Consider the following 19,002-nt stretch of genomic DNA (forward strand, 5'->3'; position numbering starts at 1 on the left):
AATGTTTTTTTCCTCTAAGTTTTATGTATTATTATAACAAATTAAAATGATGAATGATATTATTTTAATATTTTTCGTGTAAATTAATTCTAGGCTATTTTATTTTTTATTCATGTATTTATATATAAAAATATATTTAATATACAACGTGTCGGAACATGTCGGAATTCTCTATTTTTAAGAAATGACGTGTCGACGTGTCGTGTCACTTGTCGCGTGTCCATGTCAATGCTATATAGATTGTGAGTGGCGGTCTCATCGAGCCAGGAACCGAGGGTCATAGAGGAGAAGAACCTGAGCATTGGCTCGTCGTTTGAGCGTTGGATCGTCGTTATTCCAAGTAAAGAACGTTGGATTCCAAATCAGGTACGCAAACCTTTGAATTCTCCTCCTACATGTTCAGTTTTCTAGCTACATCGATCCTGGGAAGCTGCTTTGGCGGCCAACATTTGGTATTAGAGCCTCATAGCCTAGAACCCGAACTGTTGCTTCTAGCCCATTTTCGGAAATTTTGGCCATTGAAACTTGGTTTTGAAAACATATTTGGATTCATCTTGTCGAACTAAGCGTTTCAGTGGGTGGCACGCCTCTGGCGGAGACCAAATATGTTGGCGATGAGAATTTCGAATTTCACTTGCCCTTGGAACATTTCACCCGTTTTCATGAATTTTGGTCCGATGAAAGTGCATTTTTATTGTATAAATGGCTTCTACTCATCCATACGAGCATTTTGGTGGGTAGAATATCATCAGAAGATGCCGGAAATGGCCGCACGCTCCACCACGTGTCGAGACGGAGCTCAGAGGCGGTGCCACGCACCGCCCCGCCGCCTCACACGCTCGCACGCGCGCTCATGCGCACGGTCGCATGGCCTCACATGCATGCATGCGTGCTCATGCGCGCTGACGTGTGGACCACCACGCAGCTTCATGCGAGCGCACTGCCTCGGCGATGATGACGTCATCACGCCGATTTCGCCACCACCATGGACATGTGTCCTATGATGACGTCATCATGATGTCACGTATGCCGCCTTACGTGCAATTGCCACGTGGCATGTGACGTCATTGATGATGCCACCATAGACCCGACCTGGCGTTAATCAGATCGACATGACCCGAGTTGATCGGTTTGACCCGACCCAGGTCTGTTGGGTTGACCGTTGACCAATTCGGCTCATTGACCGGTCGGACTAGCTTCGGGCTGATTTCCGAGCGCCAGCGCGTGCATATCACGCGCCACACATTCTAGAGGCGCATGAGGCGCGTGGGAGGTCCGATTGGAGCATGGTTTGGACTGTTGTGCTCGTATGGATGTTCTCTACACTATTATATGTTTATTTTATATTTTTGATGATTTTATAAATGTGAAAATGCATGTGAAACCCTAAGATACGTGATTTTAGGGGTATTTTTTGGGTATTTTTTGTGTATTTCTCTATGGTTTTGAAAATACATTACGAGTTCACATGTATATTATCACATAAGGAATGTGTAGAGCATTGATTCATTGATAACATGTATAAGGTTCACTATGTATTAACAAATAGATTAATGTGATTGGCCTGAAGTGTGATTTATGTGACGAATTGCCCCCGTCATCAAGTCTAAAATCACATGTGAAAGGTGAATGTGAGTCATAAAGTTTTATCCTTAATATGAGATAATTTTGATGATTCAATTGGGTTGTGACCGCCAAAGTGGCACACTTGATTGGATTTGAGAAACATTGATCTCATATCGTAATGTAATGTCTTTTGTTCTGATGCATGTTTATACTCCCAAAGGAGGTAATTGTGTGTTAGTTCATGGAAAGATGCATGCACAACATATGGTTGAGGAGTGATTGACCCTAGTGGTTCATACACTTGAAGGTAGTGAATCTGCAAAAGGTTAAAATATATTCTCATGACCGCTATCATGTGGAGAGTATGCAATTGCATGCCATATATTCTACCCAAAGGTATTTATATGATGATGTGTGTAACTCTTAGGATGTGTACTTATAAGGTTTTCAAGTTACCTAGTACTCATATGGTGCCAATTACATATGTTGCTTGTTATTATGTTACATTATCTGTAATGGTAACTCCATTATAATCGAGGTTCCTATTGGTCAAATTTTAAGTAGAGAAAAGATTTTTCTGTTAAGGATGGATGCTGGTAGATGTTCATATTGCTCTTACTTTGAATAAGTGAAGAATCTCATTATTAATTATATAGAATTAGAATGTATTCCTTGTTGCTTAGGAATGGGAAATTGAATTTGTCCATCATCAATAAAGTGTTCTATTTAAGAACACTTGAAAATCATTTACCAGCTGACTGCATTATTAGAATGATGATGAAAGCCTTGGTGACTTGAAATTGTGTCTTGTCTATTGTCAAGATTGGTATAAATGCAAGGTTTTAATGAGGTTAAGGATTACGTCCTACAGATGGTAGATTGCAAGTCCAAAATCATACTCATGAAGGAATTTATGAAACCATTGGTTATTCTGACAATTTGGTCTTAGGATATCATCATTAAGAAAAATGGTATCATTCACTGTTTTTGTGAGAAGAAATGACACATAAAGACATTGTAATGATATAAAACTTACTTGTCCAAGCATGAGTGAGAGATTGGCATTCATTGGCATTCATTTATGAATTCAATTCCTATCAAAAGCCTCATCTAGTTCTTGGTGGCTAGATAGTGGTGTAACATAATATTACCATAAAGGGATTTATAAATCTAAGAAAGCTAAATTAGAATGAATCATAACTTATCATGTAAAACAACATTTAACGTTGTTTTAGTGGGAGATGTTGTTTTGACTATCAATACTGGTTAGTAGTTAACATTGAAAAACACTTTCATGTACCTTCATTTAGACGAAACTTAGTTTCTATATCATGTCTGGAAGTGTGCAGCTATTCTTTTGAAACAAAGAATATTGTTATTTTAATGTTTTCCAAATCAAATGAAGTTAGATGTTGTAATGGGTCAAATGAATTGTACTAGTTGTGTTCACCTCCCAAGGATAAATATGTCGTTTTAAAATTGAAAATGTTGTTTCCAATAGAGATTTACCTGAAGAACAATCTTATGCATTGTAGCATGAATGTTTTGATTATATGTCTAGAGAAAGAGTAGAAAGACTGATAATATTGATATTTTGTTTACTCTTAAATGTTGCCTAAAGACTTAAGTAGACTATTGTAGAAGTAAGATGATAAAGATAAAGAAGAAAACTGCAGTCTGAAGTCCTAACTTGTTAGAGGTTATTGACATTGATATTGGTGACCATATATGGTAAAGTTGTATAGAAATATTGACGACTATTTCCTTTTGATTAAAGAAAAATCTGAATCTTTAGATAAATTCAAATTCTTTTAGACTAAAGCCAAGAAACAGTTGGGATGAACCTTAAAGATTGTCAGATATGACCACAATAGTAATTATTTTGACAAATATGTCAATATTTGATAGCTTAAAGGGCCATTTGTCAAATACTTGAAAGATTCTAGGATGATAACTTAGTTTACCATATCCGAAAATCTTGGAACAAATTGTTGTGGCCGAAAGGCGTAATTTCATTATCATGGACATGATAGTGAGTATGATTACTAGGACTAACTTATCAAGTTTTCTATGGGCGAAAAGCCCATTATGCATTAAACCGTATTATTATCAAAGGTGTTCTATGGGCTCCCTTTTGAGTTGTGGATCAAATGTAAACTTAACTTGAAGGGATATTGGGTTTTATTATCCCAATAGAAGCATAAGAATTGTGAAATCACAGATAGCGAAGTCTCTAGAGTTCAGTGAAAATGCAGAAGATAGTTGCTCTAAGACTATTAAAGTAATGGTATGGTGGAGACCATTGTGTCTTTATCTTTCCCTATACAGAAAATTGTTGAGTCTTTTATAGCACAAATTAAACTTGTGAGGTTCAGGATATTGTTATTGATATGATTCTTGATGAAGTTTCTCAAACCTCTCAGGTATAGGATGAAGTGATTATAGCTCTACTCAAGAGATCTGTTACGGAAATATGTTCAGTTATACCACCATACTATATAGTCTATCATAAGAGTATGATTACGATATTTGCTACGTGGTCGAACTAGTGACTTGTATGTGCAAATGCTGTTTTTTGTCCTCGGTCTGATCTGTGGTTAGACGTAATGAAAAGACGAGATGCAATTTATAAAATGTGATAATGTTTGGGAGCTTATTAAATTGGTTAAGGGTGAGACTAAGAGAAATTTTAAGGGAAACATTGAGAAGTTTAAACTCTAATTGCTAATAAAAAGATTTCACTTAGAGAGAAGTTTAATATTTTCTAAAGACTATTTTCGAGTGAATATGGTATTACTGGCTCATTTTTATGGAGTTACATTAGATAGATCATTCTAATTGTGTTTCTTAATTAATATCCTAATAAAGAAGTCTATGTGGTATAACCCAAAGGTTTTGCAGTGGATGATTTAGGTAAGCTTGTGTGTAAACTGAAAACCCTTATTTATGGCATTAAAAGAGTCTGTAGATCAAATGATGCCTGAAGTTTTATAATATTATCACATCATTCAGTTTTATTGAGAGTAGAATACATCACTGTATATACTACAAGGTCAGTGGGAGAAAATTTAGTTTTCTCAGATTCCTTGTAAGTGATAATTTGCTTGCTATAGCAATATAGGATTACTGCATAAGATAATATAAATATTGTCGAGGAATTTTGACTTGAAAGACCCTGGTCAAGTACCTTTTGTCATTGGCATTGAGATCTATAAAAATTGTTCTTGGCACACGTTAAACTTATCTTAGATTGTATATGTTGATTGTAGTTTGAAAATATTCAATAAGCCAGGACTTGCTGCTATTGTTAGGGCTGATAGATTAAATATCTGGCATTATCCTTGTTCAAATTTTGGGAAAATCCAAATAAAAGATACGCTTTAAGCTAGTGCGTTTACAAGTATCATACATGCTTAAGTTCGCACTAGACTAGATGTAACTTTTGTAGCAAAACTTTTAGGTAGATATCAATCAAGCCTAAGACATGATCACTAGATTGCTGCTAATGAGGTTTTGAGACACTGAAAAGGATAAGAAAACTATATATTGACAAATATGTTCAGGATCTAGAGTTAGTAGGGTCCTCGAATGCAAATTTTACTAGCTATAAGGATAACAAGAAGTTGATAGCTATCGCCACCTAAATTTCGGGTGCACCACTTAAAACTAGGTTAATGGACTACTAAGTCTTTAAACTCAGATCGGGCTCTCATAAACCCATACCAATTCGCAATTTAGATTCAAATATTTAGCATGCAAATGAATTTTATTTAGGAGTCGCCACTAATCGATTTATGGTAGGTCGATTAGACACTTAAGTAAAATAATGGGATAATTATTTTACTCCTACGACCCAGAGACTAAGGGTATAGGGACTTGGTTACACTAAATTTCTTTAATACCATTTCAGTACCATTTCTTTTTAATTTTCAAAAACGTTGTTGCAGGTAGCTTGGATTTATTTTTACCTAAATTACTATCATGTAATGGGGTGATCACACATATGCCCAATCATTGTTAAACATTCAAATAAAAAAAAAAATTGCATCACACAAAGCAAGTAATTATTTTTTTTTTTTTTGAGTTTTCTTGAAATTAGAATTTTTTTATAAAACATGCATTTTAACAAAATGACCTAATTTTACTAATAAAAAAATTCTAATTAAATGATCCTATTATGCAAACTAATTAATATGCACCTCATGACCTAATTTTACTACTAAATAAATTCTAATCAAGTGATCCTATTATGCAAACTACTTAATATGCATCTCATATTTTTGTATTTTCTTTATTGAAATTCAAAATTAATAAAAAACCTAATTAAAATATCTAAAGAAAATAATTTTCTAAATATTTTAGGGATTAATTTGACTTAAAAGCTATCTAATCTTAGAAAACTATTTTTGGAAAAATGAGACTAAAATGTGCAAACATTATCTAAAACCCTATTTTAAAAAAAAAAAAAATTATTTAGGTCCAACCCTTACTTATTTAAAAATAATTATCTAAAAATGCAATCCTAAAAATATAATCCTAAAAAATGATTTACTAAACCTACATGTCCGATTTACTAAGTCTATATGCTCATGCAAGATTCTGATTTTTTTTTTTTATAGTTTTTTTATGATGAGTAATTATTAAATAGATATTAAATCTAAACAATCAATATAGTCAACAAATAAATGATTAAAATAACCTAAAAATAACATGTTGTCTCACAGGTCAAATTAATGATTATTTTAACCTTAATTATCACGATAAAGAGTTCAAAATAAGTAAAAATCTAAGTCTTACAGATCAAATTAATAATTGCAATGATTTAACAACCAAAATAATACCAAAAAGCCCAAAAAGTAATATAATTAAAAAAATGATCCGACATCTTATGGATCAAATTAATAATTATAAAAATTCTGGACAAATTCCTGCGGATAATGCCTACAAAATTCATGAAATCAATATTGACATACTAAGTTCTAATTTAAACAATAATAACAAAACTTAAAAAATGATAATAAAATGGCATAAAAAATAAAAAATAAAAGTAAAAGTAAAACTAACTACCTAAATGAAGGGACTTCCAGCAGCGTTAGTGGGCATCGGACGAATGGGGGCCGGCGTCGTACCTCGCCGAGGGGACCGAGGCGCTGCAGGGGCGTTGGGCACCGGGCGGTTGCGGAGCAGCGCGGGCTACTGGCGCGAGAAGGAGGACAGTGGCGAGTGGGCTGTTGCGGGGGTGGTGCGGAGTCGCGGGTAAGGCGCAGTGGTGAACGGAGACGTGGCAAGGGCTCGGCGAGGGCGTTAGGCGCTGCTGCAAGCGCGGTTGTCGAGCAAAGGCTGGCAGGCACGGCGCGGTCGTCGGCGCAAGCGGTGCTGGACAACAGATCGCTAGTCGTCGGGTGCCACAGGTGGAGGCGAGGCTGTTGAAGATATTGTTACCGATGTCGATTGATCTTAATTCCTTTGTTATTTAGACACTTTGTATTATAAATAGATTGTAATTACATACTTAAAGGAATAGAGAAAAACAATATACAATTCTCCAAATCTTCAAGTTTTCTATTTTTCTGACATGGTATCAAAGCCTCCCGCCTTGGCCTAGCTTCCGCAACGCCTTTTTTTTTTTTTTTTTCTTTAGGGAGGAATCATGTCGAAGATTGAAGATTCAACTTCCGGTATTTCTGAGGGAAATCCACAGTCCCTCAACAATCAGAGAGGAGACATCATCCCTGCAGAACAACAGACGTATCCATCAGAAAATCAAACAGGTCTCGTGCAACCTGAACAGCCCAACACAGGATTTAATCCTGTAAATCCCTTAATAGGACCATACATTCAGTGGGTACCTGTATCAATTCACCAAATCAAGGAGGTTCGACTCAGAATTTACCTCAAATCGAGCCCGGAAGGATTGGTGGGATGGAGGAAAATCCATCGCACATACTCGGAGTGGGTCCTGGATACGGGGCGAACTGGACCTTCCCGAGTCAGAGTGGGTCAGGTCCTGGCTACGAGGCGAGCAGTCCCTACCCAGCCTACGGACCCGGATTTTTTCCGTTTGCAGGTCTCGGCGGCATGCCAGAACCTGGAGACCCGCTGTACACCACGACCGCCGATGGACCGGAGCTGCGTCTGATCTCCCAGCAGCTGTCGGGACCGGAGAATTACTCCCTATGGTCTCGCGAACTCCGGCGAGCGCTCGTGACCAAAGACAAAAACGGATTTTTGGACGGCACCGTCCGATGCCATCCGACGAGCGGCTTGCACGACAATGGCGCAAGTGCAACTAGCTTGTTCGGACCTAGATAGGAAATTGCCTCACGGCGGAGGTCGCCGCCGGAGTACCACTAACCGAAGATGCAAAGAAATTTTGGGAGAATTTACGGGAAATGTATGGTAAGCTAGATAGAGCGAAAATTTTCATGCTAACGCAAACTTTATCAGATCTCAAGCAGGGAAATTTATCAATCTCGGCAATATACAATAAACTCTCTGCCCTATGGAACGAAATCAAAATGACAGAGGAGAAATTGGAGGGACCCGAGGCGACTTTGGCCCAATACCGGGCCATGAAAGATCGGGAGAAGGTTACCCGCTTCCTGCTCGTGTTGAATGAGAGCTACTTACCGTTTCGTAGCCAGATCTTGGCCATGGATCTAGTTCCCCTGCTCGGCCGCATATACCAACTTGCGGTTCAAGAAGAATCCCAGAGGCTGGCGTCGTCTGAGTACGTGAAGACTGCGGACCACGTTGTTCTTGCGGCCAAGGCCTTGTCGAAGTAGCGACTCAGCTCCGGAAGATCTGGCCATGGAGGTTTCTCGAAAAAAAACGGGAACGCTAGGGTTACGGGAGGAAGAAGAGGGTTTTTATCCATCTCAAATGGACGGCCAGGATTATTTCGCAAGATCGGACGGTTTGGGCAACTCGCAAGGAATGAACGGGTGAGATTCAATCTTCGGATCTGACGGTGGAGGTTCCTTCACACCATCGGATGGCTCCTTCGCGCAATCGGACGGCCCACCTTTCGCCCTTGTAGCGCCCCGATCTGACAATGCATCAGCGTCCGTTTTAAGGAGATCCAACGGCCAAAATTTGGCCACATCCTCGAACGAAAATAATTCCAACAAATGGAAAGGTAAATTTTGTGATTATTGCAAAAAACCTTATCATACCAAAGAAAATTGTTGGAAATTGCATGGAAGACCAGGGGAGAAGAAGGAACAAGAATTTTCTATAGTAGCAAATGCTAAGGTGAATGAATCCATTAGCAATGACCAACTGCAACAAATCATGAGGACCCTAAATCAGATGGGAACTCAGGAAAAGATGCCTAGTTATGCAGGTATTTCTTATTATTTGATGAGCAATATTTCAAGCAATGCATGGATTATTGATTCAGGTGCCAGTGACCATATAGTCTGTGATGAATGGTTCTTTTCTAAATTAGAAAAATCTTCGAATCATACTTCTGTTTGCCTCCCAAATGGCAATGATATTTCGATAGATAAAATTAGGGATGTTAAGCTGAGTCCTTCCATCACACTAAAAAATGTCCTCTTCATTCCAAATTTTCAGTTCAATCTCATTTATGTATCTAAGATCTGTCAAGACAATCTCTGTAAGGTCATTTTTTATTCTAACATTTGTCTCTTCCAGGCCCCTTTGACTAGGACACTGATGGGCTCGAGTAGGAATTTCGAGGGACTTTATTTCTAGATGACATTTCCAAAGAATTTTTCCTTCAATAAGAGCATCTTATGTAATGCCAATCATAATAAAAATGTCTCTTTATCCCATCAGCGTCTAGGCCATAGCACCGCTTTTCCTCATCCCAAGTGTCTTATATGCCCATTGGCTAAACAGTCTAGAATGTCTTTTCTACAAAGCACATCACATGCTGCTCGAGCCTTCTCTCTATTACACATGGATATTTGGGGCCCATATCACACCCCTCATTGTGATGGGTCACGCTTCTTTCTAACTATCGTAGATGATCATACTCGAGCAACTTGGGTTTTTCTTATGCAATCTAAAGCCCAAGTCCTTTCACATCTCAAAAAATTTTATTGTCCTAATCAAAAACCAGTTTAACAAATCCGTTCAATGGGTTCGTACTGACAATGCACGAGAATTCTTTAATCATGAATGTTCTTCATTGTTCATTTCCAATGGTATTCTTCATGAAAGCTCCTGTGTTTATACTCCTCAACAAAATGGGATTGTAGAAAGGAAACATCATCATTTGTTAGAAGTTGCTCGAGCTCTTAAGTATCAAGCTTCAATTCCTGAAATTTTTTGGGGAGACTACATGGTCACAGCGGCATACCTGATCAATAGAATGCCATCTCGAGTTTTGAGTGGAAAAACTCCATTCAAGTCATTGTTTGGAAAACGTCCCGACATTCGTCATCTTCGTGTTTTTGGATGTTTATGCTATGTATCTACCACGGGCCCTCGGGACAAATTGGGTCCCTGTGCCCTCCCTTGCATATTTATGGGATATCCTACCCTTCAAAAAGGATATTTGGTTCTTGATCCATCTACCGGAAGATTCTTCGTCAGCAGAGATGTTATCTTTCACGAAGATGTTTTCCCATTCAAGGATAGGCTATCATCACAACAGCATGAAGATCCCCTGGTGTCTTCTCGTCCTTTTTTGCATGAAGACGATCCTTCACAAGGATCAATGATGATGCTTCCACAAATAATATCTCCTATAGCATCTTCAGAAGTCAATGCACATGTTGCATCGGATGGGGACAATGAAATATCCAGCCTTCCTTCATCAAATATTTCCGAAGAACCTGAATCTTCGCAAGCCAATATTCTGGCAGACGACACCTCTGCAAACTCACAAGTTGATGTTTCATCTGAACCAACTAATCTTCGGCGATCAAGACGCATAGTTCGACCACCAACATGGACAACGGATTACGTTTGTTCGTCGTCAAAAAGGTGTGGTACACAATATCCTATTTCCTCCTATGTCGGTTTTGCTAATCTCTCTCTTGAACATAGATGATGTGTTAGTAGAATTTCTGCACAGCATGAACCTTCCTCTTATGATGAGGCTGCCATGGATCCTCGTTGGCAACAAGCTATGAAAGATGAGTTACAAGCTCTCATCGAGAATGAGACTTGGGATATTGTTCGCTTACCTTCCCATCGTCGACCCATAGGATGCAAATGGGTATACAAGATCAAACATAAAGCAGACGGATCCATTGAACATTACAAGGCACGATTGGTTGCGAAGGGATTTACACAGAAAGAAGGCTTTGATTATATGGAAACTTTCTCTCCAGTTGTCAAAGAAGTCACCGTACGGTCCTTTCTTTCCATTTCCGCCATTCGTGATTGGCCTCTTCATCAAATGGACGTCCACAATGCTTTTTTACATGGAGATCTTGAAGAAGAGATTTATATGGATATTCCACCGGGATTTCGCAGACAGGGGGAGGGGAGTGTGTGCCGTCTTCGAAAATCCCTATATGGGCTCAAACAGGCTTCTCGTCAATGGTATGCCAAGTTTACCAGTGCACTTACAACTGCAAAATTCCAGCAATCTAAGCATGACTATGCTTTATTTACATGGAAACAAGGTATGTCGTCAATCTATTTACTTATATATGTTGACGATATACTCATTATGGGAAATGATGCGTCTGCCATTGAGAGATTCAAGGAGTATCTGCATTCTACGTTTCATATTAAGGATTTGGGATCTCCCAAATACTTTCTCGGGATAGAAATTGCAAGGTCAAAAAAGGGCATCTGCCTTAGCCAACGGAAATTTGTCTTAGAAATTGTGTCAGAAGCAGGTTTATCGGGATCTAGGCTGGCTGTTGTTCCAATCGATCAAAATATCAAGTTAACAATAACTGAATATGACAAAGGGTTGTCACCTATAAACAAGGATCCTTTGCTTAAAGATCCTTCTGCTTATCAAAGACTTGTTGGAAAGCTTATTTACTTGACCATGACCAGGCCAGACATTTCTTATGCGGTTCGGACTCTTAGTCGGTTTATGCATGCTCGAAACTTGAGTCTCACATGAATGCAGCACTGAAAGTCATAAAATACTTGAAATGGTGTCCTGGATTGGGAATATTGCTATCTCGAGACAACAATATGGAAATGACAGCATATTGTGACACAGATTATGCTACTTGCCATATGAGTAGAAGATCAGTCACAAGATTCTGTATAAAATTAGGGGATTCTCTAACTTCATGGAAGACAAAGAAACAGCCAACAATGTCTTTATCATCCGCTGAGGCAGAATACCGAGCAATGGCAAAGACTAGTTGTGAGATAGTCTGGATAAGAGGCCTTCTTCAAGACCTTGGTGTACAAATAAAGGAGCCCACTGTCCTATTTTGTGATAATGATGCTGCACTTAAGCTTGCAATGAACCCAGTATTCCATGAAAGGACAAAGTATATAGAGGTTGATTGTCACTTCATTCGAGACAAGATCCAAAGTGGGGGTGATCAGAACAAGAGGGATAAGAACGGCAGAGCAAACCGCGGTCATCTTTACCAAGGCCTTATGTCAAAGGCAACATTCGTATCTATTAAACAAGCTAGGCGTCTTCGATGTGTATAGACCGCCGAGCTTGAGGGGAGTGTTGAAGCCGTTGCCGATGCCGATTGATCTTAATTGATTTTTGATTATAGGGAATATTTTATGTACATCTTTGGGATATTGTGTATATTTTTATTCCTTTGTTATTTAGACACTTTGTATTATAAATATATTGTAATTACATACTGAAAGGAATAGAGAAAAATAGTATACAATTCTCCAAATCTTCAAGTTTTCTATTTTTCTGACAGAGGCGAAGGTGCAATCGCGGATGAAGGCGCTGAAAAGGCGTCGATGTCGGGGCTTCTGGCATCCGGCGCTGCTGGTGCGGGCATGGAAACGCGGAAGTTGCTAGGTGCGCAAGCGAAGGCTGTTTAGGCGGTGGCGAGTGGCGACAGCATCGGCTTGCTGTGGTAACGACGTCAAACGCTGGGTCGCGGGCTGCTATGGTGCGGCGACGGAAGAGGACGGGTGGTTATAGAGGTGTCGCGCGGTGCTTGCGGACGAGCGACAGGGGTGGTGTCGGCGAGCTTCACGGTGCAGACGCAAGCGATGGGTGTGGGAGGAAGAAGATGCACAGTGATTCTTTCTTTTTTTTCTCTCTCCTCACCTGTCTCTCACGTCACTTCTCTCTCTCTCGCTGCACTCACGTCTCTTCTATCTCATTGTTTCTTTCTTTTTTTTTTCTTTTCTTGTCAGAGAAAGAAAAGAGAAACGGTTTTCTCTTTAGATGGAAAGAAAGCTTCTGAATTTTTTTCTCTCAATTTTTCCGGTCCCCCCCTTTTGGTCACGAAAATTGTGACTCTTTTATAGTGATTTCCAAACAACCGCTTTCCATGGCAACTTTCGAGTTCCATCTTCTGTTGCATTAAACTAAGCCTGCAAATCGGAGCGTAATTTCGTGATCAACTCGATTTTACTTGATTCCTTTCATTTTATCGAATATTTGCCCTTTGTTTACCTGATTTTTCAATTGTTTTTATATTTATCAAAATCTGAATATTCATTAGAATTTCAAATTCCCATACATAATCAATCAAATCAATTTTCCATTTTTTTTTTTTTTTTTTTCATTTTATTTGTTCTGATGCATTTTTTTTAGAGGTTAAAATTAATCCCTAATTTTTATGCAAAAAATCAATGACTGAGTCGCCAAAATTTAGGTGTTAACAATAGCATAATATATCTTTGTATTAGCAGAAGGTGCAGTGTTATGACAAACCGATAAAATAGAAATTTATGTTATCATTTACCATATAAACATAGTTTATAGCATGCCTTTTAGTTGTTACTCAGGATATTTGAGTTCAGAACCTCATTAAAGAGTTGATCATATTTGATATTATAAATAAACTCATACGATTGTGTCGAGACAATAACTCTTCGGTATTGTTTGTCAACAACAATAAGAGTCTCGAGGGGTCTCGATATATAACGGTCAAGTTTTTGACCATAACAAAATGATACAGAATGGTGATATTACAGTAGAGCATGTTTCCACAAATGGTGTGGTTGTAGACCCGCTAATTAATGATTTTTGCCCTTGTGTACCTAAGCAACATGTCATGACATGGGTTAAGGAGGATCATTGGATGTTGTTATTTAGTGGAAGTTGTTTTGATTTTGCTCTAATAAAGCTTATATGCGTTGCACATTCAATAAAGTGTTCATGAATGTGTGGTTACCATATTGATTTGGTTATATGTAATGAAAATCTCAAAGTATTGTGTAAGCCTTGAGTAAAGGCTAGGGGCATCTAATAATCAGCCTTGAACATATGTCTTGATTACACATAAAGAAAAGTTAACCATAAAGATAAGACATATGTGGGTTCATTAGAACCATAAGGATATTCTCTAGTGGCACATCTGGTTTTCTGTGACACTTAATGTAAGAGATAGTGACCGACAAGGAAGATAACACATAAGGTATTGCTCTTCATGAGGTGTTATTCATTTGCCACACAACCATATTCAATCCATATTAATAAAATTGAAAGCATTTGTAACCATGGAAGACTCTGTATGAATACATGCAGTTACCGCCATGATTCGGTATTTGAGACTTTATGGGATATGATTGATTATTAAGAATTGCCACTAGACCAACATAAATGTGCGCGCATAAAGTACAGTCTCAATTAATATAGCTCAAGTGGGAGAATATAAGAATTTTCCTTATGTGAACTATATTAATTGAGATTGTAATTACTGTTTTACGGGGTTGGTCTAATAAGGTAACGTATAAGGTTTTCTTAATGGTCGAATATAGGTTTGGCATTGTGTGGGTCGAGTTGGGCCTAACCCGTGATGAGAGAACCCGTTCAAAACTCTATAAATAGCGCTAAGGTCCATCCTCTAACCCTGATTCTTCCACAAACTCTCTCTCTCTCTCTCTCTCTCTCACCTCACATAAGGCAAGCTGTGAGTTGTGAGTGGCGGTCTCATCGAGCCAGGAACCGAGGGTCATAGAGGAGAAGAACCTAAGCATTGGCTCGTCGTTTGAGCATTGGATCGTCGTCATTCCGCATAAAGAACGTTGGATTCCAAATCAGGTACGCAAACCTTTGAATTCTCCTCCTACATGTTCGGTTTTCTAGCTACCTCAATCTTAGGAAGCTGCTTTGACAGCCAACAAACAAGTCTTTAGCATCTAGATCACCTACTCTGCTTTCTTTAAAAGATGAAGTGTTGCGAAAAATTGGCAGTTCCACTGGTTCTTAGGCATACTAATTGATGACTATGGTTTAGATGGTTTGATTTGGACAAAGGGGCGGCGCCTAATCTGAAAACGTTTCTTCACTACCAAGCTAGGAATATCACCTAGCTATATCCATCAATAAATATCAGCACGCCAACCCCCAAAAGGACAACAGTCGAGACACGTTCACAAGGATCGATCCCCAGTCAAGTTTCTCAACGAACGAGCATATGCCCATCTTTTTTTTATGGGGATTTAGCTAATTCTTCAATTCATGCACATGCAGATGAACTTGAGCATGTGACTTTCGAACGAATCAAATGGGCCAAGTTCAGAAAGTGAAGAGGAACATAGCAAATAGTAATCAATAGGGCCTCATTGATAAGTGCTACAAGATCTCATACATTGGAACCCATGGTTATGCACCCCGATTCATTGGTGGTGTGACATCCAGATTTTTGGACTCTGATTTTGATTAGATAAATTGGGCATTTTATTGATGCGATTACAGTGTTTTCCTCTGAGTTGGCTACTCACGAGATAACTAGACTAACTGGGTAAGCTATTAAGAACTTTAAGGCAGATAGACTTGAGAATTCGACCAAAAATTGATTTCTTGACCGTGCTCATCTTTAGAAATCATTATGGTACAGTTAAAAATCGAATTAAGATAATAGGTTGGTTCGACTGAGATGTGTGACCGATCGTGGGTGACTCCACTAAATTGGAAAACTCTCGTCGACCAACACTAATTTGATTTTACTGTCGTTTTGGTACCATGTGTCCATATTTGAATCTTTGAGATTTTCACGACAACCGAAAGTCGCTAATGTGTCGAGTGGGTTCATCGTGGCCTGAAGAAAATCGACCACGGGTCATTTGTCCTAAAAAGTTCTGAAAACTACCAGATAACCTAGGTCACGCTAAAAACGCGCCCGAGTGAAATTAACTGTCAATTTGAGTCCGATTTCAGAAATTGAAGATTCTGTCTTGTCATAATAAATTTTAGGAACATCGACTCAGTCTCAAAAGATTTTTTTGACAATCGAGACTTTTTGGGAAAAAGTCGTTGCCGGGTCATTTTTGTGCAGAAAAGGCTGAAGATGGTTTCGATCGCAAAATTGAAATGCAAGATGGGTTATTGGATGAGGAAAAGTAGCAATTTAGACATTGAGGCGTTGGTTGATTTTATGGAGGCCAATTGAGATGGATTTGACGTGGATCAAGTGGCCAATTGAAGCCAATTCTTACAAATTCGTACCCTCCCTTAAGCCTAGCAAAATTGGACCATTTGAGGAGTTGTGTGGTGTGTTTATGTGGCCAAATTGCAGCCAAGTGATGAAACTTCTTGGGCAAGGTTTGGAAGCATATTTTTGTGGAAAAAGTGGGCTTGGTGGAGCCCCTTACCTCTCATCTCTATCCATCTCTCTTTCCCTTATCCTCTCCATCATGCTGCCATGAGCTGCTTCTCCATCATTCCCCCCCAATTGGTGCGACAATTCCGGCAGCAGCACGGAAGAAGACCGAGCGGAGCCCCACCCAATCTCTCTCTCTGTGTGCTGCAGTTCAAGACGTCCCAGGTCTGCCCCATCTCACGCTCCACAGCAGCAAAGAAGTCCGCAAAAGTAGGAGCAGCCCATGTCTCCGCCTTCATCGGTCTCTCCTCCCCTCAGCTGCCACCTGCTGACTTCTTGGCTTGCTTCGGTCAACAGCAGCAACAACCGAAGCTCCTTGGTTGACCGCAAAAGCCCACGCCCGTGCATGGATCCACCGCCAACGACAGCCTTAGCTCCTCTCGCTCCCAGCTTTTGTTGAAGCCATGACTGCCCACATCTCGGTCAAATTTCCCATCGAGTGAAGCTCTTTGGTTGATCGAGCAGCCTTTCTTTGCTACCACTTGGCCGCATCTGCCTCTCCTTCGGTCAACAAGCGAACACTGAAGACCACCGAGGAAGCCTGCGTCCGTTCGCGAGAAATTGTCCCCAAATTTGGTCGGCCACCGAGTCAGCCGAGTTAGGCCAGCGAAGCAGCATCCACCGAGCAGCTTCCATCTTCGTCGTGTCTTCATTTCCACGTAGGCTTCTTCAGCAACAACAGCCTAGCGAAGCCACGTTTCTTCTCTTGCGCATCTCTAGCCCGTTGAAGTGTCGAAGCCCAGCAGCTCTGTGATTCCTCAATTGGGCAGCCACGCACGTTCAGCCCATTTGGGCCGCAAGTCAGGCCCAACGAATTCAGCTCTTCATTTGGCAGCCCTTGCTACTTCTTGCTCGGCCAAAATATGCAATCTTCAAGCCTAGTCCAACAGATTCTTTTAATTGTTTGGTCCAACAGCCCAAGAAGCTAGCAAAGCCCAGTGAATTTCGGCCCAAGCCCAAGAGCGAGTTCAGCCCAAAGTAAAGAACAAATCTCAGTTGGGCTGAGATTTGTTGGGCCCAAGCTTAAGGCCCGGTCCAAGTCTGCTGGTGTCGTCGAAAGCCCGATTTCGGCCGCCGTCGCGCAATCGTCTCGGTGACCCAGTCTCCGCTTTTAATCATGTGAGTTTTGCTCACTAATGCCTTCTTAGTTTGCTAATTATACTTAAAGATTGATTAGTGCTAGTTAAGTGTAATTAGGTGGTTAGATTAGAATGGATTAGCGATTATTAGTTGATTGCATTGCATATTAGTTAGACGATTAGTATATTTAGATAGATAATTGCCTATAGTACTTATTGGATATTTCTTGGGATTTTTCCCGACCCTTATCGAGTGTTAATTAGGCAATTCAGGCCTAAGTGGAATTTTTAGGAATTAAATATTAATTTTCGAAATTAATTATTTAATTATTTATTTTCCGGAAATTTAATCAAGATGGCCGGTGACCGGAATTTTATGATGATGATTGTGGTGTAGTTTGTTTATTTAATTGAGCTTTAGATTGTGCTAAATTGAATTTATTGTATTTATTTATTTAATTATTTATTTTTAGAAATTCAACCGGGATGGTTGGTGACCAGAATTTCATGTTGATTTTCGTGGTGTAGTTCGTTTATTTATTCGAGCCTTAATTTGTGAGAAATTGATTTATTAGTGATTTTAGGATTTATTCCTAAATTGAATAATCTTTGGTTATTAATTGAGAATAATTGGGCATCGGTTGATAATGCCACTAAATCTAAATTTGCCGAGTGGGGCCGTGATGTCACTAAATCTAAGAAAATTGCTCGGTGGGGCCGTAATTACCACCTATAATTAAGTTGTGTTCTAAGGACCGTGATTCATAATTGGGAATTGAATTGAAATAGTTGAAATGACTCGGAAGTTGTCTTGTTGATATGTAATCGATTAGGTTGATTGATCGTTGCCTTGATTTGATGTTGTGGACTGATCGATAGAATGGAAATGATCAGTGAATGATTCGATTGAGACATAATCGACTAAGTCGATTTGATCGATGCTTCGATCTGTAATGTGATTGCTTAGGTGCCTATTTGATATGTGCTAATATGCAGGTGGAATCTGAGGCCAAGGTAAGTCCTCTAACTCGTGTTATGTATAAGCAGCCCTAAGGTGTATTAATTTACTAATTGGGTCTTAGGGGGTAGAACTTGCTGAGATGTGGTATCAATGGTTATTGAATAACCATTTCAGGACCTGGATGAGGAGCCTAAGGAGGAGGAATCTGACGAGGAGATCCCTGTTGAGGAACCCGAAGAGGAGTACGTGGAGGAGGACCCCAAGGATGACCCCGAGTACTACCTGGATGAGGACTGAGATCCCGTCCTGTCTTGTCAAACCTTGTTTGCATGTGAATAGATGTTAGATCAGACTTACGTATATATAGTATTGTAGAATACTATGAGATGCGTATAAAAATGTGTGGTTGTGAATTTTCAGTATGAAAAATATATGGCCTGCTTTTCTATCACGTTGTTTTATTATCTAGGGATTTATAACTGCTTCCGCATGTGTATATATAAATGAAAGGGTCGGCGATACATAGTCCTGAGATATCGCATTTTAAAATCGACCGAAAGTAAGGGATGTGGCGTGCCTGAGGATCAGGGCGTGACAGGTGAAATTCTTACTGAACATATCCTTGCTCAAATTACAATCCTAATTTTTAGAACCACTTGCAACGGTTAACAACAGTTGTAAAGAAAGCAAA

The 19,002-nt window shown here is 39.4% G+C and overlaps 1 long non-coding RNA gene across 1 annotated transcript; it reads left to right on the top strand.

The window, feature by feature from the left end:
• The first annotated feature begins 16,343 nt into the window (after window positions 1-16,343).
• LOC108955921 lies at window positions 16,344-18,762 on the top strand. The gene is made up of 2 exons (XR_001982115.2): window positions 16,344-17,390; window positions 18,486-18,762. It is a non-coding gene; the product is annotated as an uncharacterized LOC108955921 (long non-coding RNA).
• Window positions 18,763-19,002: the final 240 nt, after the last annotated feature.

This window comes from Eucalyptus grandis, chromosome 11 (genome assembly GCF_016545825.1).
Source record: "Eucalyptus grandis isolate ANBG69807.140 chromosome 11, ASM1654582v1, whole genome shotgun sequence".
Taxonomy (NCBI): domain Eukaryota; kingdom Viridiplantae; phylum Streptophyta; class Magnoliopsida; order Myrtales; family Myrtaceae; genus Eucalyptus; species Eucalyptus grandis.